The 23,949-nt window shown below is 44.7% G+C and overlaps 1 long non-coding RNA gene across 2 annotated transcripts; it reads right to left on the bottom strand.

Moving 5' to 3' along the window:
• Positions 1–11,915: 11,915 nt before the first annotated feature.
• Positions 11,916–16,925, bottom strand: LOC138756062 (uncharacterized). Of its 2 annotated transcripts, none has more exons than XR_011352709.1 (2): positions 16,735–16,925; positions 11,916–12,026 (listed from the first exon to the last, which is right to left on the bottom strand). It is a non-coding gene; the product is annotated as an uncharacterized lncRNA (long non-coding RNA). The 2 variants fall into 2 exon arrangements; XR_011352710.1 differs by lacking the exon at positions 16,735–16,925 and adding an exon at positions 16,331–16,641.
• Between the last annotated feature and the right edge of the window lie 7,024 nt (positions 16,926–23,949).

Below are 23,949 nucleotides of genomic sequence, written 5' to 3'. Positions count from 1 at the left end.
ATGCAGCTGGGTGCCCAGCAACTATGCGATTGTGGACCATAACATGAACATAAACTGAGCTCCTCTGTCAGAGGAGATATGCATGGGCATTCCAAAACACTATCCAATTAGCGATGAGAGCTCCTGCACAAGGTGAGAGGGAGGCATCGTAGAACGGGACAACCTCTGGCCATCTCGTGAACCTGTCTACTTTGTGCAGAGGTGAGTAGTGCCCTTGGACGGGGGCAACAGCCTGATGATATACACGTGGATGTGATCGAACCTGCACTGCATGGGTGCAAAAACCTGTAGTTGGGCTTTGGTGTGGCACTGAACTTTCGAGGTCTGGCACTGGATGCATGTCCTTACCCAAGCGCCGACTTGCTTATGTAGGCCTTGCCACATGCATTTACCCACCATGATCCTTGTCATCCTAATTGAAGGGTGTCAAATACCCGACATCGCCACACAATAAGTACAATGGGCCTCGGTTGGCCAGTGGATCCATCACAAAGTAGGGAGGCATTTGCTGGACCAAAGTATTTGTCCTCCAATTTCAGTCCCAAGGTGGCAGTGCGATATGCAGTCATCTCCTCATTCTTCCTGCTGAGCTGCGGCCAAAGCCATATAGTCTATTCTGGGAGCAGGTGAATGGATGGAAGAGATGGCAGTGTGGGACAGCTTGCTGGCAACTAGATTGTTCTTCCCTGAGATGTGTTTTACAACCATATAACCATTTACAGCATGGAAACAGGCCATGTCAGCTCATCGAGTCCACGCCAGTTCACTTGAATAATTCCACTAGTTCCCCCTCCCACTCTCCGCCCATAACCCTCCAACCCCCTCGCATCCATGTACACATCCAACCTTCTCTTAAATAACAGGAGGGACCCTGCCACAACCATCTCTTCTGGAAGATCATTCCATTCTGTCACCACTCTTTGAGTGAAAAAGCATCCTTTAACATTTCTCCTAAAGTTTTGCCCCCTTACCTTTAATTATGCCCTCTTGTTCCAACCTCTCCTGCCCTCAGGGGAAAGAGTCATAAACTCTGAAATGTGGGAGAGTTGTCAGTGGTGTCGTGCTGAACATGAATCTGACCTCTTGGTGAAGGTGAAAGTCAATGGCTTATGATCCATGTAGACTGTGAACTTTCTGCCCTCTAGGAAATGCCATATGGCCAAATAGAGGGCAAGGAGCTCCCCGTCAAAGGCACAGTACTTCTGCTCTTGTGGTCTTAAATGATGACTAAAGAAAGCCAGGGGTTTCCAGATGCTGTTGATGAGCTGCTCCAGGACCCTGACTACCACAGTGCTTGAGGCATCCACCGTCAGAGCTGTTGGCAGGTCAACCCTCAGGTGCACGAGCATAGTGGCTCTTGCTAGTGCTCCTTTGGCAGTCGAATGCAGCTGTGGCCTCATCATTCCATTTCAGTTCCTTGGGATGTCTGGACAAGAGTTTGCAAAGTTTCTACATAACTTTGGCTGCAGCTGACATGAAATGATGGTAATAGTTGTTAATCATCCCAACAAATTTCTGCAAGCCTTTAATGGTAGAGGGTCTTGGAAATTCGCAAATGATCTCGACCTTGGAAGGTAGTGGAACTGTCTGTGGTGATCGATGCAGTGGCCGAGGAAATTGATTGATGCGAGGCCAAACTGGCATTTTACCAGGTTGATCGCTAACCTGTGGTCATCTAGCCGCTGACATAATTGATGGACATGGGTCCGGTACTACTGCTGTGAGTGGGTGGCGATAAGGATATTGATCAAATAAACTAATACGAAATCCAGGCCCAGGATCACTGTGTCCATTAGGCATTGAATTGTCTGGGCTGCACTTTTTAAACCAAAGGGCATATGGAGGAATGCAAATAGCCCAAAAGGGATAATTAAAGTAGTCTTTGGAATATTGTCTGGGTGAACTGGGATCTATGGTACCCACACACCAGGTCAATTTTGGAGGATTGCAGAGAAATTCTGTATATGGGGAACGGGTAGCGATCTGCCATAGTGATGTCATGCAGATGCCGATAGCCCCACAAGGTCTTCACTCTCCAGATGCCTTAGGTACCGTATGCGGTGGTGATGCTCAAGGGCTGTCAGAGTGGTGAACAATCCCCATGCAGACACACAACCAGACAAAACACACATACAGATAAATTATACATATGCAGGACAAGTATTTTATTTATAATAAATGAATAAATCAATATTGTTTTGTACAAATGAGAAATAAATCAATATTGTTTTGTACAAATAAGTGTCTCGGGTATTTCGTGTGAGCAGTTTCCTTGGTCGTTCATCATTCTTACTGCCTGAGAGATGAAGCTATTCCTCAGCCTGGTGGCGCTGGCTCTGATACTCTTGTATCTCTTCCCCAATGGGAGCAGCTGAAAGATGCTGTGCACAGGGTGGAAGGGGTCCTCAGTGATTTTGTACGCCCTCTTCAGGCAACGATCCTGGTAGATCAGATCAATGGGAGGGAGGGAGACTCATTTCATGACATGTGTTCATGACAACAAACTTGATTCTGATTCTAATTCAAACGTCAATTGATCTCATTTCTTTATTAACTCACCGACTGAGTCTTCATGGTCTTCCAGGCAGTGGTGTATCTAAGATATGGCAGGTATGACACATGTCCTGGGGGCCACTGAGCAGTTTCTATTAAAGTCAGACAAGCCATTCTCTCAAGAGCAGAATTTTTGGCCACTGAATGGTCCAAACTTTAGAGAAGTGATGTGTCAGTTACCATGTGAACAGGAATAAGAGGTGCAATCTCCAAGGAGACGGGACTCTGGCACTCGCCCAATGCCTGAGGCTACGATCACATCATAGACCAATTTGCATCAGAATAAGCCAGGAAGACGCAGTTTATATTTTTCTGGTGATATTATGGTAAAGGTATCTAAAAGATGGGTGTCAAATGTTTGGACAGGGGCACAATTTCAGTGCTTGCCATAGGCACTATTTTCTGCAGATATGGCCCCTGCCTCCAGGATAGAGGACACAAAAGTTTCACCACTATGAAAATTTGAAAGAAATTTGTCCTCATTTCAATCCTAAATGGACTACCTCCTGTTTTAAGCCTGTGAATTAGTTCAAAATTTCTCAGTCAAAGGAATCTCTCTCCTTACATCACATTGTAAGAATTATGCTCCCTTCATTTTTCTTTGGAGAATACGAAACCAGTTTGCTTAACCCTTCCTCATTCAACAGCATTTGTAGTACAGCACTGGGACAGGCCCTTCGCCCCACAATGAAACAGTGTGTAATTACGTCTACTCCATTACAGGTAAGGGCACAGAAGAGATTTTCCAGGATATTATGTGGTGCACCAAAGAAAAGGTACAAGGACTGCCTAAAGAAATCTCTTGGTGCCTGCCACATTGACCATCGCCAGTGGGCTGATCTCGCCTCAAACCATGCATCTTGGCGCCTCACAGTTCAGCAGGCAGCAACCTCCTTTGAAGAAGACCGCAGAGCCCACCTCACTGACAAAAGGCAAAGGAGGAAAATCCCAACACCCAACCCCAACCAACCAATTTTCCCCTGCAACCGCTGCAACCGTGTCTGCCTGTCCCGCATCGGACTTGTCAGCCACAAACGAGCCTGCAGCTGACGTGGACTTTTACCCCCTCCATAAATCTTCGTCCGCGAAGCCAAGCCAAAGAAAAGATGTGGAGTAGAAGGTATGAGAAATGAGGAGTTTTCTCTGAAGCACTGGTGGTAGAGGGGACATCTGATGGAAATTTATAAAATTAGGAGATTGCAGATGTAGGATCGACGGTTGGAATCTATTTTTCCCCTTAAATTAAAACATCCAATACAAAAGAATGCGCAGAGGGGAAAGTTTAAAGGAGATGTGTGGAGCAGGTGTTTTTATGCAGAGGTGCCTGGAACAGTCTGCCAGGGGTCATGGTGGTAGCAGGTACGTTAGTAGCATTCAAGAGGCTGTGAGATAGACACATAAACATGCAGGGATGTAGATCATGTGAAGGCAGAAGGAACTTGGTTTAATTTGGCATCATGTTCAGCGGAGACATCGGCTTCCACTCTATGGAACATTGAAAGGATAAAGTGTTGGTGCTTCTACCAGCCCCCTTCCTTCCATGAACTAAACCGTAAATGAGCCGTGGATCTGGAAGGTTGTTGAAATTTGACTGAATTTGCCATTGGCACTGTACCCAGATGATAATCATTGCTGGTCAGAAAAAATCCTATCATTGCATGGATAATCGATTAAGGAGATTATTATTCAGCATTAGAAAATCTCATGACATGCTTCATTGCAGTCACAAGGTGAATAATCTGGAGTACTGCATGCAGTTCTAGTCTCCTTACTAGAGAAAGGACATACAGTAGTAGATTTGGAGGCAGTCCAGAGGAAGTTCACCTGGCTGATCCAGAGATGAGGGGGCTAGCCTACGTGGAGTGATTGAGTTGTCTGGGACTGTACTCCCTGGAATTGAGAAAAATTAGAGTGGATCTCAGAAAAAATTTAAATTCTATAAAGGGATAGGTATGTGACAAGAAGGTTGGGGAAGTAGCCTCAAAATTCAGATGTGTGGATATAGGATGGAGGTGAGGAGGAACTGCTTTTACAGGAAGGGAGTGAATCTGTAGAATTATCTGCTCAAGGAAGCAGTGGGTGTTGCTTAATTAAATGCAGCTCAGACAGAGTTAGACAGATTTTTGCATCGCAGAAGAATTATTAATTATGGGGAAAAGGTGGGTATGAGGACCTGAGCTCATGGCTAGATCAGCTATGATCTTATTGAAGGACGGAGCAGGCACGACAGGCCAGATGGCCGACTCCTGCTCTTATTTCTTATGTTGTATTCATTGGTCCTTGATCAGGCTCTTTTGTGCCATTGAGTAAAATAAACTTGCTCAATTTCCTGAACCTATCAGCCCAAGGCTTATTTAATGATCTTCACTAGAATTGAGTGTGAGTTCTGAATGTCAGCCTTGCATGAATGCATTTGTGTGACAGGTAAATTGGCCTGTTAAAGTGGTTAACTTGTCAGATGTGTAACAAATTTCTCTGAAAGCAACTTTGCACAATTTATAAACATTGTTGTGATAAATGCAAGTATGCCATTGAACACCAGAAGAGAATGCTCTAATCTCTCAGCAATTCAAAGCTAATTTGAAATGTTTCCGTGCAGTTGTAACTGAGCACTGCTGTAATGTCATGGGTGACATGCTGATGAGACATTAATTCAAGACCCTGTGTGTATGTATCTCCTTGGGTTTATGTTACAAAGAAAACAGGGGATTCTCATTGGTAGCTTAGCCAATATCAATGAATATCACCAAAATCACATTGCTGGCTGGAGGTGCTTTTTGTATAAAGACTGCTGCCATATCTCCTACTTGGATGGTGCAGTTGGCATAGCGGTTAGCGCAATACTATTACATTGCCAGGGACCAGGGTTCGAATCATCCATTGTGTATAAGGAGTTTTAAACTAAATTTAGACATAGCACTGTAACAGGCCACTTCGGCCCACGAGTCCGTGCAGCCCAATTTGCATCCAATTAAGTACACCCCTGGAATGTTTTAAATGGTGGCAGGAGACCTGAGCACCCGGCCAAACCCACACAGACACGAGGAGAACGTACAAACTCCTTACAGAGACTGCTGGATTTGAACCCCAGTTCCGATCGCTGGTGCTGTAAAGGTGTTGCGCTGACCCACTATGCCAACGGTGCCGCCCCGAACCTCTGGGTGCTCCGGTTTCCTTTCACCCTCCAAAAAACTGTGGGGTTGGTAGGTTATTTGGTGTATTTGGGTGTCATGGAAGGGCCCGTTACCATGCTGTATGTCTAAATTTAAAAAGAAATTATATCAGATGAGGGAAATTACAACAGCAGTTGACTGGAGTCCTAGACTATTTAAAATCACAGAGTTATCAACCATGGAAATAGGCCATTCAGCCCACCTTGTCCTTTGCTGACTCATTTGCCTGCATTTTATCCATATAATTTCTATCCATAAAGTGTCTAAATTTTTATTTTAAACTTTGTCATTGTACCCACTTCTACATTCTACACTCCTCCAATATTTTGTTCCACATATTGTTAGGTCTGCTTTGTTCATGAATGAGTGAGTCAGACACCAGACTGAGTCGAAATCAAGGTTCTTTGTTCTTTATTGCCGGATTGTAACACTTGCAACTAACAGTGTTAGTTGGAGAAGGCGCATTCTGCCGTTATCAGCAAGTGGTGTTTTTTTTTATACCTCAGGATACGTACTTAGTAAATTATCATACCATTACATTGTCCAATGAATAAACTGTTGCTATCCTTCTCTGTTAGTCTGTTGCACATCATTCTTGTTAGTGCCAAGCTTATCTTGAGTGTACAAGGTCACATCTGCATTCTGTTACTCCTTAGTACTGGGTGACTCCTTCTCCGGTCCCATCTCATGATGTTTTTACCTTACAATATCCACCACCCTCTGTGTGAAAAACTTGCCTCTCAGGTCCCTTCTCAATCATTCCCATCTCATCCTAAAGATTTTCAGATTCAGATTCAGATTTCAGATTTCGATTTCAGGTTTATTGTCAGAGTACATACATGACATCACATGCAACTCTGAGATTCCTCTTTCCTGTGGGCACGGCAGAATTACCACTAATTGGTAGTACAAGAAAAAGACGTACACACCGTAGACATGTAAACAAAGAAAGAACTTTAAATAAATAATGAATGTAAAAAAAACTTGCAAAAGAGGACCAAAGAATATCAATAATGTGCAGGAGTAGGAGTCCTTAAATGAATCTCTGATAGAGTTTGTCGTTGAGGAGTCTGATGGTGGAAGGGGAATAGATTTTCCTGAACCTGGTGGTGCGAATCTTGTGGCACCTAAACCTCTTTTCTGAAGGCAGCAGCGAGAACAGAGCGTGTGCTGGATGGTGAGGGTCTTTGATGATTGCCACTGCCCTCAAACGGCAGGGTTCCCTGTAGATGTACTCAATAGTGGGTAGGGTTTTGCTTGTGATGTTCTGGGCTATGTCCACTAACTTTTGGACGGCTTTACACTTAGGGAAATTAACATTCCAAAATGATGCAGCCAGTCAGCACACTTTCTACCACACCTCTGTAGAAATTTGCCAGGGTTTCTGTTGTCATACCAAACGTCCACAAACTCCTGAGGAAGTAGAGGCGCTGATGTGCTTTCTTTACGATGCCATTAGCGAGTTGGGTCCAGGAAAGATCCTCACAGATAATGACTCCCATGAACTTAATTTTGCTCACCCTCTCCACATCTGATCCCCCATTGATCACTGGATTATATACCTCTGGCATTCCTTATCTAAATTCAACAATCAGCTCCTTAGTTTTGGTAACATTGAGCACAAGGTTGTTGTTGGTTCACCCTTCAGCCTAAAGCTCTGCCTTCTCATTTTAGAGTCCCTTAGCCTAGGATAAAGACTGTGAATATTCATCTTATCCATGCCCCTCATGATCTTATATACTTATCTGTAGATATGATTCAAATTCCCTGATCATGGTTTGAATTTAAAAAGAAGTAATTAAATTAAATTGGAATCAAAAAGCTGACAACGAAGCTTCTAAATGCTTTAAAAATTCACTGTGCTCACTCGACATTTCTGAAAGGGAAATGTACAGGGCTCCATAAAGGGACCAGGCCTGAAATGCAATTTATAATCTTACGCTTCATCAATTTACAATTTTCATTTAATCCCCTGCCTCTCTTGACCTGTTCCTCTCTCCTGTCCTTCAGTTTCCTCGTTCCTTCTCCTATCAGAGAATTACTCTTCTTGGCCCACTGCCCTCTCCTCCTATCACTTCTCAGCTTCTTTAACATTACCCGCCACCCCCCCTCCCTCCAGTGGCAGATTAACTACCACTCATACTCCTAGGCTGAGCTTTAGTAAGGCTCCCTTGACCATGCCCCCCCCCCCCCCGCCCCACTCTTCGTTGAATAGAATAAAGTAATGTTAAGTTACGTCAAATAACATATTAGAGACCTCAAACAATCCTGCCAGGAGCCGAGGTCCCTGCTCATGCTGGGACCCGATGTCACCCGATGACTCCCCTCCCCTTCTGGCCCCTAGGCTTAAGCTTGCTCAGCCTAATGGTTAATCCACCACTGCCCCCCTCTCCATTTCTGAATCTACCATTTGAAATGTACCGCTGTACTTCCTCCCACCTCTCCTTTGTCAAATACGCCTGTATATTACTTGATGAATTTTGTGCTCCTGTGCTGTTGGGTCTGGACATTCTGTGTCACCTTAAAAGTGTGGCCTTGGAGTATTCTGGTCCCCTCCCCCTTGTAACAATTTGGAACCGAGGGCATTTAAAATCAGAACCCACATGTAGCCTCTCCACACTTAATATTGACCCCCCTATCCCACCTCTCTTCCCGAGTCTGTCCCCAATCTGAAAACCTATTGTTACCAAGAACGGGAGGTACAGTACAGCAGATCGAGATTTTATACAGTCTGAGACACAATATCAGCTTGATGACGGTATCATCAAACCTAGCACTAGCCCATGGAGATTGCAAATTGTACTGGTAAAAGGGGAAAACAAGTCCAGGCTAGTAATTGACTATAGTCAAACCATTAATCGGTACACACTCCTGGACGCATATCCCCTCCCTTGAATTTCAGAAATGATGCAGTATTGGGTCTTCCAATGACCTGAAAGCTGCTTATCACCAGCTGCCAATCTGTTCTGAGGACCGTTTCTATATGGCATTTGAGGCTAACGGTCGTCTCTATCAATTCTGGAAGGTCCCTTTCGGTATCACTATTGGGTTTTCTATCTTCCAAAGGCAAATGGACAGAATGGTGGATGAGTATGAGTTGAAGGCTACCTTCCACTACCTCGATAACGTTACCATCTGTGGCCACACCTTGGAAGATCATAACGCCAACCTCCAGAGTTTGGCAAAAGTCCTGAACTCTAACAAGTGCGTGTTCAGGACTAAACGGCTGGCTATCCTTGGCTATGTGGGGGAGAATGACATAATTGGCCCTGATCCTGATAGGATGCGCCCCCTGTTAGAGTTCCCTGTTCTCAGGACCATGAAGGTTTTGAGGAGATCCATGGGGTTTTTCTCATATTACGCCCAGTGGATCCCTCAATACGCTGATAAGGTTCGTCCTCTCTTAAAAGCCACTAATTGCACTCTCTTGGCTGAAGCTCAAACAGTTTTAAACTACCTCTGGAACCACATTGTGAATGCTCCATGCACGCAGATGCTGAGAATGTACCTTTTCAAGTGGAAAGTGATGCTTTGGATGTAGCGCTGGCTGGTACCCTCAACCAGGCAGGCAGGCCGGTTGCATTCTTCTCTCAGACATTGCAAGGCCACGAGCTCCAGAACCCCTCTACAAGCCATCGTAGAAGCCGTGAGGCTCTGGAGACACTACCTGGCTGGTAGGAAATTTACGCTCCTCACTGACCAGTGCTCGATTGTCCCCATGCTCTTCTGCAGCTACAGAGGTGGCCCCCTGCAGTAGGCCAATGGTGTACCACCACACGTACTGAAATCCATACACACTGCATCACCCCTCTAGCTTCATCAATGTTCTTTGTTACATCCTCATAGAATTCAGACAGTCACGTGGGCACAACCTTCCCCTAACAAAGCCGTGCTGGCTATTCCCAATCAGATTATCCCTCTCTAAATGCTTGTAAATCCTGTCTCTCAGGATCTTCCTCAACAGCTTGCCCACCACTGAGGTAAGACTCACTGGTCTATAATTTTCTACTATCCACTTCCTAAATCTCTACTCCCTTTATTGAACAGGGCAACAATGGTTGCAACCCTCCAGTACTTCTCCTGTCCTCAGTAACGATGAGAAGATCATCGCCAATGGCCCAGCAATCTCTCGTCATCTTGGGTAAATCTTAGCTGCGCCTGGTGACTTTTCGACAGCTCCAGCATATCCTCATTCTTAATCTCAACTTGCTCAAGGGCCTCAGTTCACCCCTCATCTTCCTCACAATTGCCAAGCTCCTTTTTCTCTGGTGAATATTGAAGTACTCATTAAGGACCATTGCTACCCTATTCTAACTCCAGGCACACGTTTCCTGATGGGACCCATCCTCACACGATTCATCCTCTTGATCTTTACATGCACTCAATGTTGGAGCCAAGGCTGCCTCACAGCCCCTTTTAGTTCTCCTGTCCTCTCCTCTCCTCACAGCCCCTTCTAGCTCTCCTGTCCATTGCACTTTCCTGGCAATCTTGTAATTCTCTACAGCTCAATCAGTCCCTCTCTTCTCAAACCTCTTGTAAGTGTTTCTTTACTTCTTAAGTAGATTTTCTCCACCTCTTGCGCACCGTGGTTCTGCCACCTTACCATCCCTTTCCTGCTTCAATGGAATTTACTTGGGCAGAGCCTCATGCCAATGCCCTTCAAATATTTGCCACATTTCTGCCATACTTTTCCAGAATCTGGTCAGTGAGATCTTCTTAATGGCAGGGGCAGATTCAAAGGGTTGTGTGGGCTCTACCTTCCAGCATCCATAGTCTCTTGTGTCTCCAAGACAGATGTGCAAATGGAGGCGCTGGGGGGGAGCGGCTGCTTTGTGGGATTAAACAAAAAGTGCTGGAAAGACTCAGCCGGATCGGTGAAAAGAGTAACATAAGTCAATATTTCAGGTCCAAGACCTTTCATCAAAACAGGCAAAGAGAAAATAAAACTTAATGTGCAGTGTGATGGATCGGACAAAAGGAGTATCTCTGATTTTGAGGCCAGTTGAAGCAATGATTATTTAAATTAAAATAATCAGTATGGCAACAAGCCCTCTAGTCCACAAGGCCATATGGTCCAATTACTCCAATTAACCTACAAATCTGATACATCTTTGGAACGTGGGGAGGAAACCAGAAAATATCCACATGGACACATGGAGAACATACAAGCTCCTTACGGTTAGCACTGGATTCAAACGCAGGTACATCTGTTCCCAATTTATGCTCCCAACCTCCTGCCTAATAATATCATATTTCCCCCGACCCGAATTTCCCAAATTGTCCATTCCTGTCCTTCTCCAGTTCTATGGGAAACCAGTGATGATCACTTTCCCGAAGATTTGCACCCCCTGAGAGATCTCATTGACCAGTTTTCTACTGATCCTGACTATTGACATATTGCTTCATGACTATAGGCAGAAATTTTAATCGCAACCAATTTCAGCCAGAAAGGAGCTGATAAAGTTCCGCTATCAATCAAGCCTCCTGACGACACCATTGCATGTAAAAGACATTTATTTTATGCCTGTAGTTTGTATCTTCAAATCATTGTATTTTTCTCCAACAATTACTTTTATTATATTGAGTGAAATTACTGTAATTATAAATCACTTCAGTTTCATCCAATTTTTAAATAAGCTCTTGGTGAGAAATTGGAACTTTTTTTTAGTATGTTAAACCAGTGCAGTGTGCTGTGCCCAATCCAATGACTCACAACAGACAGGGAATAGGCCCTTTCAAACTGCCGTGTAAAATGGGGTTAACTGGGCAACCCTGTCGGAATCCAACCGGGTCCCTTACCTACCACAGAGGAAGTCAGGTAGCCCAGTTAAACCTACCTAGCTTATGTCCACAGGCGATTTGAACAAGAAAATGGCCGACCCGGTTACTCCAGTGATGACTGCGCTTGTGTGCTTGCGCCACTGGGCAGCCAGCATCTGAATATCTAGCAGTACTTCTGATGAGTGCATGACGTGTCATTGCAGGGGTGGGGTCCCCCTTAAATCGCCTGGTTGGCCATTTAATGGGTCAACCCCCTTGCAATTTAAAAGGTACTTCCAGCACTTTTGCCCCAATAATTGTACCCGGGTCCCAGGAGGGTGACCCAGGTGCTGCAATTTGAAAGGTGCTAAAGAAGCTAAAGCAAACTATCAAAATAAAAAAAATTAGTTGATGCGCAACTACAAAGACTGAAGTTACCGAAACTGAAAGCTTTTATTTACAAGAGATGGGCAGCATCCCTGTGTTGGTCGCTCACACTGACCCGGACTCAATCTGGGAGCAGGCTTGTGGCATGACAACCTGTATGGATAAGAAAGGAGAGGAGCCATGAGCTGGCTAATGACAGCAGGATCAACCAGGAAAGTTCATGTAATTTACATATGACAAATATGTATGATTAGTGGTTTCACCACATTGGTAAAAACAAATTAAAAATAAATGCAGATGCTGAGAATATGGGAAAAAAAAACAGAAGCCTTGAGGGACAGTTAGCGCAACAGTTAGTGCAGTGCCAATACCTGGGTTTGAATCCTAAGCTGACCATAAGGACTTTGTATGTTCTCCGTCTGTCCGCATGGGTATCCTCCGGTTGCTTTGGTTTCCTCCCCATGTTCCAAAGATGTTCGGGATTTGTAGGTAGATTGGTTGTAGCATTATCAATTAGACCCAAAAGGCCAGAAGTCAAGATTAATAGGCTTTAATCACTATGAATTTATATGCTGTTGGCCTGATTCCAAGGCAGTGCAGAGGGAGGGGATTGGATGATACCAGCTTTATTAGGGGTTCTAAAGCGGAGGAATTACAGTATTGAAGCAGGATAATGACTGCAACTCACCCCTTCTTTTGAAACAAAGTCTGGTGGGGTGAAGTGTCAGAGTCTATTTACAGGGTCAGCCTGTCCGGTGGTTTTGTCTGTCAAACTGACCGTCACAGTGTCAGCTGTGGGGTAGCTGTTGTCTCCTGGGCAGTGCTTTGTGTGATAGGCTGTGATTAGAATAGCTGAACAGAACCAGTTGGGGATGGTTGGGGGAGGGGGGGGGCTGTTGGGGTTGGGGCAGTGCAACTGGTGTCAATGGTGGGGTTGGATACCCGACCATGTCCATGGTAGTCATGGGGGAAGGAGGGTGGCTGGCCGTGGTCGGCCCAGCGAGTGCTTCATTTGTGGAACCTCCTGCATTTGTTGTGTCCCAGACAGAGACAGTGTCTCTCCATCCATCCATATATAAACCTAACTCTCACACCCCTCCCTACCACCCTCCTCCCTACCATAAAAACTCCTAAAAGAAAGGGAGATTATCAAAGATACATACACAAGTTCAACTCAACCGCCGTGAACCTGAAAATCACCACCAGGATGAGTTATTTAAAGCTCTAAATCTTCAAACCAACATATTGTAAATAGGGACTCCATATTTTCAAAAAGAAATTAGGTGGACTTTCTCAACCAGGGGGGCTGCTTTATGGATTATGGTGTATCTCCAGAGTAGCACAGGCCCTGGCGTCCTCGGCCAGACCAGTAGCGTGGTTCACGATGCTTACCTCCTGGAGAAGGAGAATAATTTTTCATGTGGGGTTGCATTTGTTGCAGTACAGAGGAGGGACCTGGTGGTGTGGAGTGCCTCTGGTTGTACCTCTTGCCACTGGGAAATGGGCAGCCCTTTTGACTTTAGGGCCAGAAGGACTGCCCTCCATCTGGCCATTCCCTCATGGGTTCTATTTGGTGGTCCTGCTCGTGGTTGTGCCTTTGGCCAGCAGGTATTGGCGCAACTCCTCGCTCATGAATGAGGACCCCCAGACACTTTGGATGTAACTGAAGAGGTAGCGCAGGGACTTAATAACGATGGCCTTGGTCATATCTGGGCAAGAGTGGTGAGTATTCATCAACAATGTTGAGAAAACACACGTTCCGGTTCTTGAAGTCCATATCTAGACTTTCGAAGGGTGGGTGGCCTTGATCAGGTGAGCTTTCTTCGTCCTTGATCAGGTAAGCTTTCTCCGGCCAATAGAAGTGAGGCTTGCACTCCGTGCTGACTGGACAGCTGCGGTTCATCTCCTCAATATCTCAACCTAGTATGGGAGGTTGTGGGCTCTCACAAAATGATAGAACCTGGTGATGCTGTGGTGGCAGAAGCTGTTGTGAAGGGCTTGGAGGCAGTGAGCTTGTGTGTTGGGCAATGGGAGGCTCGATGAGCTTCCGGGCAGGTACAAGATCTTGTAGTTTTAGGTGGAAAGTTCAATTCTCCACCTCAGGATCTTGTGGTTCTTAATTGTTCTCCACTGTTTGTTGATAAACATGAATTGGACTGCACGTTGGTCAGTTGGGAGGGTGAATGGTTTGCTGGCTAGATAATGCCTCAAGTGCTGCACTGGTTCCACTATAGCCTGGGTCTCTTTCTCAATGGCTGAGTCCCAGAGTTCAGGCCCCTGAAGGGAATGGGAGAAAAATTCCACCGGCCTGCCCACATGGTTAAATGTGGCAGCAAGGGTGAAGTCGGATGCATCACTCTCCACCTGGAATGGGATGGATTTGTCTACAGTGTGCATCGCTGCCTTGACAATGTCACCTTTGATGTGAGTGAAGTACTCTTGGGCTTCTGTCGACAGGGGAAAGGTGGTAGTTTTTATGAGAGGGTGAACTTTGTCCACATAATGAGGGACCCATTGTGTATAATATGAAAGGAACCCGAAGCATCTTTTCAGGGCCTTGAGGCTCTAGGGGAGTAGGAGCTGTAGCAGGGCTGCACACACTTAGGGTCAGGTCCAATGACTCCATTCCCCACCACGCACCCTAGTATAGCCAGACATGAAGTGCGGAACACGCATTTGTTCTGGTTATACATGAGATTTAGAGTTTTAGCTGTCTGGAGGAATTTTTCCAGTTTAGCATTATGATCCTGAAAGTCATGGGCACAGAAGATTATTTTGACAATGTAGGGAAGACTGAAATCCTGTTCGTGACTCCAAAGGGGACTCTGAGGAAATTGTAGAGGTGGCCGCCCACCTCGAATGCTCTGAGCGAATCAGGAGCTGGTGATAGGCCGAGTTAATGTCAATGGTGGAGAAGACCCAGTAATGGGCATTCACGCTCACCATGTCGGCAATGCAGGTGAAGGTCAAAGAGGGTGAACTGGTTGGTGGTCTAGCTTTAGTCTATGACCATCCTGTGCTTCTCTCTGACCTTTACCACCACTACCTGTGCTCTCCAAAGGCTGGTGCTGGGATTTAGGAAGTCCTCAACCAGGAGTCATTTAACCTCAGCCTTGATGAAGGCTCTGTCCCCGGGGCTGTAGTGCCTGCTCTTAAATGCCACAGGCTTACAGTTGGGAGTGAGGTTTTTGAATGGGGGGTGGCAGCAATGGGTCCTGGAGGGCGGACAGGCCACAGGTCGTGAGCAGTTGATGGTGTTCGGATCGCTTATTGGCTGTGTTCAGGGTGACTTCCAGGTGGTTTAATAGTTGGTTATTGCAGACTGAGATTTTTCTTGTTTGTGTCTTGTGGTCTGTCTCTGCAATGAATGTTGGTAGATCATACACATAACAGTGGAATTTCTCAAGACTTTGGACCAGACTAGTCACTCTTTCTCTATCTGCACATATTGATGCTCAGATATTGTCATTGTCCTTGATGTGTATGGAATTGGCCTCCAATCTTCTCCCACAGCCTGAAGTAAGACGACACCTATTCCATCTTTTGAAGCGTCTGTAGATATTTTTGACCTTCTGAATGGATTAAAGAATGTCAAAAGCACCAATTCTATAGCTAGAAAGGTCTTCAGTTATTCCCAATGTTCCTCATAGTTGGTCGTCCACTTGAATTCACATTTTTCATGTAACAACTCCCTCAGGTACGTGTTTTGGAAGACAGGTTGGTATGAATTTATCAATGAAATAGATCATTCGCAGCACTTTCAACATGTCTTTTTTGTCATTGGGTGTGGGCATCTCTAAAATTGCTTTCACCTTGCTCTTGTCTGGCTCCATACCTGCCTTCAAAATCATATCTCCCAGAAAGGTGATGTGTTGTCGCATGTTGATAAGCATCTCATTGTGTTGCTCCTGTGTGGATCCCGATAGGATCCTGTCATCTATGGACATGCATACCCAATTTATGCCTCCTATGTCCTGTGGAACACATCAGGACCTGAGGAAATTCCAAAAGGCATCCTTAAACAGGGTTATCAGCCAAACAGTGTATTAAATGTGCAGTATTTTGTGTTATCTTCACACCATTTTAATTGCCAGAAGCCCTAGGATGCATCTATTTGGGTGAAAAACTTTGCATTGGTCATCTGTCTTGTAATTTCATCCATGCGTGGAATCTGATAATATTCCCTCTTTATACTGGCATTCAAGTCTTTTAGGTCCATGCTCTTTATATTGCATTTGTCTTTTGGGTCCATGCTGGCATAGAATATCTTCACAGCTCCAGCTAAGGTAAGCTCCATCTCTCATAGCAACCTCTCTCTCATTTTCTTGTCAATAATTCCGAACACAATTTGATCACAGATCATTGAATCTTGCACCAATCCAAAACTGCATGTTCTTGCTTTCAAGTCCGTCTGTTAAAAAAGTATCAAAGTTCACTGCCTGCAGTGAAACACATACCTATTGAATGTTTTATTTTTCTTTGGTGAGCAGTGTCCACCAAACATCTCGATAACCTTGTTGAGCTTGCCTTGGTCATCTGCATCGGCAAAAACAAATATGTTGAAAACCTCTAGTTCTTGAGGTCCTGCCACAGTGCAATCTTCCATGCAGCCAGTTTTCTCTTGAGTTCCATGCTTGCAGATACAGCATAAATCATTGTTTGAACAACCACCTCTCCTGGTTGATATTGCCAGTCCAATTCCCAGCATCAGGATGCTTTAAACTTTCCATGTCTCCTGCTGATACCGACTTCTGATACCACATGGTGTTTCTTCTGTTGTAATAAAGAAACTTTGGTTGTTTTGTATTAATTATGTTATTAACAACTCACGACCTCAAGGAACATCTATTTTGTATCTAACCCCATGTGAAGCATTCATTTCCGACACCCTGTAGTGGCCAGGAGGATCATGAACTCCCAATCACCCCAGAAAGTTTACAAATGGCACTAATATTAGAGGCACTATGGACAGCAAACATTTTCAAAGCTTGCAACGGTTCTCGACGAGCTGGAAAAATGGACTGAAAAATGGAAGATGGAATTTAATGCAGACAAATGTGAGGTGTTGCAGGACAAACCAAGAAAGGACACACATGGTGAATGTTAGGACACTGAAGTGTGTGGTATAACAGAAGGATGCATAATTCCCTGAAAGTGGATAGGGTTGAAAAGAGAGCTTTACTGAGTGTATGAGTTGGGATGCTTTGGTAAAGTTGTACAAGGCTTTGATGAGGCCATATTTAGAGTATTGTGTGCAGTGTTTTTAATTTAAATATAAAATTTAGACATACAGCATGGTAAGAGGTCCTGTCCGCCAACAAGCTGAACTGCCCAATTATACCCAGTTGAATAATGACCCCGGTACATTTTTGGAGGAAGCCAGAGCCCCCAGGGAAAACCCATGCAGACAGAGGAAAAATGTACAAACTCCTTACAGAAATTGCAAAATTCGAACCCCAGTCCCAATTGCTGGTACTGGTGCTGCTCTAAAGGAGTTGCGCTACCCACTACAACAACAGTGCCTCTGATATGGTCGTCTAATTGAAGGAAAGATATTTTTGGCCTGGCTTCGTGGATGAAGATTTATGGAGGGATAATGTCCACGTCAGCTGCAGGCTCATTTGTGGCTGACAAGTCCGATGCGGGACAGGCAGACACGGTTGCAGCGGTTGCAAGGGAAAGATAGAAAGAGTGCAGAGAAGATTTACTAGAATGTTGCTTGGACTTCAGAAACTGAGTTACAGGGTTAGGACATTCACTGGAGTGTAGAATGAGGGGAAATTTTACAGAGGTATTTAAAATAGAACAAAGAACGTAGATCATATAACACTTTGGCCCTCAATTTTGTGCCAGTCCATATATTCCTTCCAAAAATAAGAACTAAAATATCCCAACCCCATTACCCTTTTTTTTCATCCATGTGTCTGCTAAGGTTCTCTTAAATGCCCCTAATGTTTCAGCCTCCACCACCATCCCCGACAAGGCATTCCAGGCACCGACAAACCTCTGTGTAAAAAACTTACCCCTGATGTCTACTCTAAATAACCCTCCCTTAACTTTGTGCATATGTCCCCTGGTGTTTGCTGTCCACCCTATCTATGCATCTCATAATCTTGTAGACCTCTAAGTCTCCTCTCATCCTTCCACGCTCCAAAGAGAAAAGTCCAAGCTCTGTGAATATTGCTTCATAAGACTTGTTTCCAAATCCAAGTCACATTCTGATAAATCCTCTCTGCACCCTCTCCATTACTTCCACTTCCTTCATTTAATGAGGTGACCAGAACTGAACACATTATTCTGTGTGGTCTTACCAGAGATTTGTAGAGTTGCAACTTGACCTCTCTACACCTGAATTCAATCCTCCAACTAATCCCATAGGCCTTTTTAACTATGCTATCTACCTGTGTGGTGACCTTGAGGAATGTATGGATTTGGACCCACAGCAACAGTCGCCACCTCCACAGCCTGCCGCTGCCACCGCTAAGCACCTTGACTGTGGCCAAAGAGGATTCAAAGGTCATAGCTTCTGCTCCAGCTATCCCTACCCTCACTTCCAACAGCAACCCAGGGTGTATCGCGTCCAACCCTGGGACTTGTCAATCTTGATGTTTTTAAGAAGATCCAACATTTCCACTTCCTTAATCTCCACATTGTCGAGAGTTCATCCACACTCTTATGTAACCAACCATTAACCTTGTACTCAGCCTTCTGGTTTGTCCTTCCAAAATGCATCACCTCACACTTATCTGGATTGAAATCCACCTGCCTCTTTTCTGCCCAACTCTTCATCGTATCCTTATCCTCTTGTAACCTTTAACAACCTTCAGCTCCATCCACAACTCCTCCAACATTTGTGCCATCTGCAAACTTACTGACCCATCTTTCCACCTCTTCAACCAGGTCATTTATAAAAATCACTGTGTTAGTACAGGATACAATGACCAATGTATATATTTGTATATATTTGCATATAATAGTAGTGATTGGCTGAGAGCCATAGCCACACCTACTGGCAGGTCATAAAGGGCAGCTCCTAACCAGACCCAGGTCAGTCTGGATTGGCCGACCTTGATGTAATACATTCCAGTCTTTTGCTAATACAGGTACACAATCCTTTATCCGGACATCTAAAATCCAGAAAGCTCCAAAATCTGGTAAGTGGGGAGAGAAGTGGCTGGGCAGCTGGCACTTGGGGGAGGTGGTTGAGGGACCATCGCTTGTGGGAAGCAGCTGAGGGACGGGCGCTTGTGGGAGGCGGCTTAGGGACCTGGCTTGGGGAGGCGGCTGGGCAGCTGGAGCTCAGGGGAAGCGACCGGGCGGCTGGCGCTAGGGGGAGGCGGCCTAGGGACTGGCGCTCGGGGGAGGTAGCCGGGCAGCTGGCACTCGTGGGAGGGGGCTGGTGCTTGGGGCAGGGGACTGTCAGTTAGGGGAGACAGCTGGGTGACTCGAAGGGGGTGTGGGTGGATACGGCAGCACAATTCAGGTGGGCTTTCCAAAATCTGGATAAAGGATCATGTACCTGTAAAAGCCTTGGTTTGAGTCAACAAGTCTTTGAGGTGACCAGAATGCCTCAGCATCGACCCACAGTCGATGAAGATCTACTGCCCAGAGTGATTTTAGGTACTGGGTGAGGTGCATCGAGGCATACCTGCAGCAATCAGACCCCATCGTGGAGGAAGACACAGATAAGCTACTAGGCCTGATGTCTATGGTGTCCATGAGGGTCTATGAAAACATCCAGGACATGACCTCCTACATGGCTGCCATGAACGTGCTGAGGGGACTCTACGAGTGGCCTGTGAACAAGGTCTATGCTAGGCACATGCTAGCAACCAAGAGGCAACAGCCCGGTGAGTCCTGCAGAGCCTACCTCCAGGCACTGAAGTTACTGGGTAGATCTTGAGCGTGCACTGACAAGACGGTGGCCAGGATCACCAACGAACTGATCTGGAATGTTTATGTGGCAGAGGTCCATTCCAATGAACATGGGGGAGACAGCCTGATGGAGACTGTTCAAATCACTGAAACGATGGAGGCTGCAGCCCTAATCATGGATGCCTATACACAGGACTGGGCCCCCCGCTACGATGTGAGTAGAATGACTGCATTTAACCCAGTCTCCCCACACCCCGTCGATGGCCTCACTGCCGCCGCCGCCACACTACCCAACGCAGCCCCGAAGTGCTACTTCTGCGTGAGGGAGAAACACAGCCAATCTGAAACTTCCCCAAGTTCAAATCACTCGTCCTCAGACCTCTCATCCAATGAGAGTGAGGAATCAATTGCGCAGCAACGCTTGGCATCACGACGCAAGCACCACGCATGGAAGGCGCCGCCATCGCAACGCTCCACCCTCGCCACTATGACGCAATGCTCCACCCTCGCCGCTGTGACGCTGATACCCGGCATGGTCCCCCCACCGCCCAACGGGACTTGCGAGCCAGCAGGCCCCGAGGGACTGCCTGCACATCCACGGTCGCCGCCTCCACAGCCTGCCGCTGCCGCTGCTAAGCACCTTGACTGTGGCTAAAAAGGATTCAAAGATCATAGCTTCCCTCACTTCCAACAGTAACCCAAGATATATCGCGTCCAGCCCTGGGACTTGTCAATCTTGATGTTTTTAAGAAGATCTAACACTTCCCCTTCCTTAATCTCCACAGTGTCCAGCACACAGACCAGTTCAATTTCAACTTCACTGTGATCAAGGTCCTTTTCTCTTGTGAACACTGATGTAAAGTATTCATTTACAACCTCCTCAACTCCTCTGGCTCCAGGCACATGATGCCTCCTTTATCATTTAGCAGCCCCACCTTAATTCTCATCATCCTTCTGTCCTTCACATACGTATAGAACGTCTTCGGATTCTCCTTAATCCTCCATGCCAAAGCCTTCTCATGCCCCCTTCGAAATCTCCTAAGTCCATTCTTAAGTTCCTTCCTGGCTACCATATACTTCTCGTGAGCCCTTCCTGTTTCCTGCTTCCTATATCTATTGTATGCTTCCATCTTCCTCTTGATTATCTGCCTCATCTGCTTTGTCAACCATGGTTCCCTTTTCCAACCATCTTTTTTTGTCCCAGTGGAACAAACCTATCTTGAACAAGTGGTCCCTAAACTTCTTCCACATTACTTCTGTGCTTTCACCCTTAAACATCTGATTCCAACTTATTTTCCCCAGTTCTTGCCTCATTCCTTTAATAATTATCCCTTCCCCAGTTAAGCACCTTCCCTGTTTGACTGTTTTTATCCTTTTCCATAGCTATGTTTTAGGTTTTTTTTTTAAATTATTTATAGATGCCATACAATCACATTACATACATTTCATTCACAATTTGTCACACATGGCTTTTACAAGTTGAAAAGAAAATAGAAAGAAGAAAAAGAGAAGAAAAGATGCCCCCAACCCACCCAATCCCCCCAAAGACCCTAAGAAATAAAAGAAAAGGCCTTAGCCCCCCTCCCTAAAAAAAACTGGGAAAACTTGGGAAAAAAATGGAATGGGTATTAAAAACAATTTACAAAACTACATAAATCAACACATAATATATCCAAATATGTAAATCTTGTTTTAAATTAATTCCAAATGTTAAATTTAATATATCTAATATTAATACTAATTAATCATATATCTATTAAGAATCTCACATCTCCGCCATCATTCAATTTAAATTCCATGTTAAATCGATTCTCTAAAGTAAAATAAAACATCAATATAATCAATATAACTGCAATGATAAACGTATATTTTGTAATAGAGTTACTTCTATGGCACTAAAAAATATAGCATCGCCCCCCCCTCCCCCACCACCACCCCTTTATCATACGAGATCTGGCTCATTGCCACAAACAAGTCTTTAAACAGCGGCCGACAGACTCCGGCACCCTTCACCTCCCAAATGTCAAATGCTACATCAGAACTAAGTCTCTAGTTTACTCGTTCATTGCTTCATTCCAAATAATCCCTTCTCATTTACTCAGCCTATTAAAAGGCAAAGTTTCCACCAAATCTGATTTGATTATGGCTCTATGGGCTTTTTCAATTTCAATTGGACCTCTTATATTTTAAATCAATTCTAAATGTTAAATTCCAATATCCTAATTAATAATATATCCATTAAGAATCTCACATTTCTTCCATCATCCATTTTAAATTCCCTGTTGAATCAATTCTCTAAAGTAAAAAAAAGCATCAATATAATCAAGATAACTTCATTCATAGATACATATATAATAGTAGAACTCCTGCCTATTGACGCTAAAGAATAGAGCACCACCCCGCCTCCCCCCCCCACCAAATCGTGCGGGATGCGGCTCATTGCCACAAACGAGCCTATGAACAGCAGCTGAAGGACTCTGGCACCCTTCACCTCCCATGTGTTACATCGGAACTAAGTTTCTAGTTTACTCGTCCATTGCCTCATTCCAAATAATCCCTTCTCATTTACTCAGTCTATTAAGAGGCAAAGTTTCCACCAAATCTGATGCCTGTTTGTAATCCATTAAAAAAATTATTTTTGCCATCCGGTAATACAGTCTTCATCGTCGCTGGATAACGTCATGTAAAATTGTATTCCTTTTCCCAAAGACTTCATTAAACTGTCTCCTCCTAGCCAACAGCTGTGCAGTGATATCCGGATAAAAGAAAACATTCGAACCATGATATTCAAGTGGATTTTTTCTTTATTCTTACTTCTTCTGCTGCTAAGGCTATAATATTTTCCTTGTCTCGATATTTTGAATACTTCTTTACTATAAAGCGAGGTTTCGCATTTGACTGCAACCGTGGTCTGAGGGGCTCTGTGCGCTTTTTCAATTTCAGTTGGACCTTCAAATTGATTTACCCCCTGAACCTTAGGTATCTGTCCTTGCAGAAACTGAATCATGTCATGTTTTTCTTCTCCTTCCTCCAAGCCAACAATCTGAATGTTGCTTCTCCTAAAAAATAATTTCCATCATATCAATTTTTTTTTGAATTTATTTTCCTCTCAACAGTTTCTTCCTTAACTTCAGACTCCAAATTTTTCAGCTTCTCCTTTACTTTTTTAACCTTTCGATAAATCTTCATAACTTCCTGATTTTCCTCACCCTTTTGACCTTGTACTCACATTATATTTGTTGATAACTGCCATCCTATTCAAGCATATCTTTAACTTCAAATCCTAAATCTTCTATTTCTTTCCATATAATTTTGATATAATCCCATATCTCTTGCAATTCTCTTTCTCCTTCTGTATAGCCTTGGATTTACATTTGATTTGCTTAACATCATTATACACTGAAGCAACCTCTTTGAATATTCTCTGTCCTTGTTCCACAACACTTGTTTATTATCCACTGACATCAATCAACTCATTCAAATTTGCTCAAAGAATCTATTTTCTTTGGCCCGACGCCATCTTCCCCAGCCAGAAGGCTGGACAAAACACTTGCTGCTGTTCCGAGCAACTCAACTCTCTGATGGGCCTTGGTCATCACTCCAGATCTGGGATTTCTCTGCATCAAAGGTCTCTCTTCATATCCAGGAACAACACCTTCATCCATACCAGCAACAGTAATTATTTTCTTCAAAGGCATTTTAAAAGGTAAGTGGGCTATTCTTATATTCTTCCTTCATATTTTAGTCTCTGTTTACTTCAATTAAATGATCATTTTCTTTTATTTCCCCTGGAGTTTTAGAATCCCGCATCCTACATCCTCTGTGTCAGCCCTTCCATAGCTATGTTGAAACTAAGAGAGTTGTGGTCACTTTCACCAGAATGCTACCTCACTAAGAGGTCCATCACCTGACCAGGTTCATTCCCCTGAACCAGATCCAGTCTGGCCTCTCCTTTAGTCAAGCGGTTCACCATCTGTGTCAGGAACCCTTCTTGTACACTCTGGACAAATTCAGACCCATCTATCCCTCCTGCATTCAGTAGGTGCCAGTCAATATTAGGGAAGATGAAATCACCCAAATCTATAACCCTGCACCGTTCCAAATTCTGTCTAGTTATGGGCTCCTCGATGTCCCAAGGGCTATTTGGGGCCCTATAGACCACTCCCAGCACAGTGATTGCTCCCTCCCTATTTATGACGTC

The sequence above is a fragment of the Narcine bancroftii genome, chromosome 3 (genome assembly GCF_036971445.1).
Source record: "Narcine bancroftii isolate sNarBan1 chromosome 3, sNarBan1.hap1, whole genome shotgun sequence".
Classification (NCBI taxonomy): Eukaryota; Metazoa; Chordata; class Chondrichthyes; order Torpediniformes; family Narcinidae; genus Narcine; species Narcine bancroftii.
This window is presented reverse-complemented; position numbering and strand designations above follow the sequence as displayed.